The following is a 2,172-nucleotide window of genomic DNA, read 5'->3' as shown; positions in this document are numbered from 1 at the left end:
AGCTAGGTGGTCCAGGGACCTGGCGGTTGCCCCCCCACCCGCAACTCCGCGGGGCTGCACCCATTTGCCCCCAGCCCGGGAGCCCCCCGGGAGCCCGGCTTTGTTCCCACGTTGTACGCTGCCGGGGGAGGTGGTAGAGGTCCTGAGCATGCAGAGAGCGGCGGGTCCCCTCCCTGGCTTCCCTTCCTCCCTGTCTTGCTTTTTCCTCTGTTTTTTTCTTTTTTTCTTTTCTTTCTTTCTTTCCCTGCTGTTGGCTTCTCTTTCCGCTGCTCTCCTAGTCTCTCCTCTTTTCTCCAGTCTTTGTGTGTGTGTTGTTCCTATAAATATATACTGATAAAATTGGAACCATACCATATGTACAGTTTGGTGTCTTGCATTTTCTACTTCACATAATGAGCATTTCCTACATCGTTAAGTTTTCCAAAACATGATTTTAATGACTATAAATTCCATCAAGAAATCGCAGGACTATAATCTTAAAAAAGTTAAAAATATGACTCTCATACAAACGTGGGGTGAATGTGGCAAAGATTCATTGGGTTCATTCTTGAGGCAGTGAATGGAGTGGTGAAGCCAGTTTAGGAAAAGGAGTGGTACAGGCCTTGAAAGAAGAGTGTGGAAATCTTGTTCTGGGACAGATGCAGAAGTGGTCAGTGCCCCATGGGGCCAGACGACCAGATTTCTTAGTTATCTTTCTACCAAGGTGAAGTCATTTGCATCTCTACAGACCAGAAATCTACAGTGAACACACACAGTCCTTTAATGAATAGTAAATAAAAACAAGTCAGACAGAGGTCCGTTCCCCTAGATAACTTAGTGATCCTGGAAGGGCCCTTAAACAATGCCGCAATGTGACATCCAGAGGACATCCTGCTTTCTCTTTGCCTTGTTTCCAAGTTTTGAACAATTTTTTTTTAAAGATGTACTGTGCTCCTCCATTACTGAGCCTTTAGATTGCTTTCAGTATTTTTTTTGCATCATAAAGATTATTTCATTTTTTACATATTCCATTAAATATCATGTAATTCCTTTTTTTTTTTTTTTTTTTTGCAAAGAGTCTGGACTTACTCAGAGATACAGAATATCAAGCACTTAGCATAGTGCTCAGAAAACAGGTAATGGGTAAATGAATGCATTGCTTCAGATTTTTAGCAAAGTGATGAATCTGATGCAAGGCTAATGAGATGATTTTTAGGATATATTTTGATTGAGAACACATTATACCAGTAATCTGAAAAGAAAGTTAATCACTCAGAATCCCACCACTCTAACAACACAGCTAGGGCCATCTTTTCTCTCATCCACTACATTCTGTGTGATTGGTGTGGTTGGTTTAGACAGAATTGATTTTGGAGATCTCACCCTCATCCCCAGGAGTCCTATGGATTTAGCCTGTTTTTATGGAGACTGATTTGCCTAGGCTTTGGGAAATGACCACTTTATTAAGATTGTCTGCAGCCAGTGTTGGAGGGTGCCACTGCCTAGAACAAGTCTCTCCTCAAACAAGTTACAATTCGCCTTTCCTAAAAAATAGGATTCCTGCCACCTACCTCCCAGGGCTGTCATGAAGATGAAGGAAAGCTGGGTGGTGAGATTGATTTGGAAAGTAGGGAGTGTCATCCAGATGCAGACTTCCCATTAGGAAGCTCAAGTTCATGCTGGGATGCTTTGTGGATTGAGAAGCAATTTCACAGTGACTCTCCCCAGTAATTCTATGAGATGGGCAGGCAGGTATCATTATTTTCATCCTACAGATGAGAAAACTGAAGCACAATTGAAATACTGCCCATGGCCTTAACTCCAGAATATGCCCAGAATCCAACCACTTCATTCCTCTCCACTGATGTAATTCTCCTCTGAGGCACCGTCATCTCTCACCAGGGCTCCTGCAAAGTCTCCAGCCTTGCCTTCTGCTTTTACTCTCCCTTCCTCCCCTCTCCCCCACCCAGCAAGCCCAACAATCTTTTAAAAACTGCATACAGATCATATTGCTCTGTATTTAAACCCTCCAGTACTTTCCAAGTCTATTTATAATAAAATCCAGACACTTTCCATGGCCTCTGTGATACCAGACCCATGGCTGTCTTGCTGACCACGTCTCCTACCAACTTCCCCCTCATTTACTAGACTCCAGCTACCTTTATCTGCTGCTGCTTCCTTGCACAGGCCAAC

This window comes from Myotis brandtii, unplaced genomic scaffold, assembly GCF_000412655.1.
Source record: "Myotis brandtii unplaced genomic scaffold, ASM41265v1 scaffold32, whole genome shotgun sequence".
In the NCBI taxonomy this organism is placed as follows: domain Eukaryota; kingdom Metazoa; phylum Chordata; class Mammalia; order Chiroptera; family Vespertilionidae; genus Myotis; species Myotis brandtii.
The sequence above is the reverse complement of the archived record's forward strand: the minus strand, read 5'-3'. Positions refer to the sequence as shown.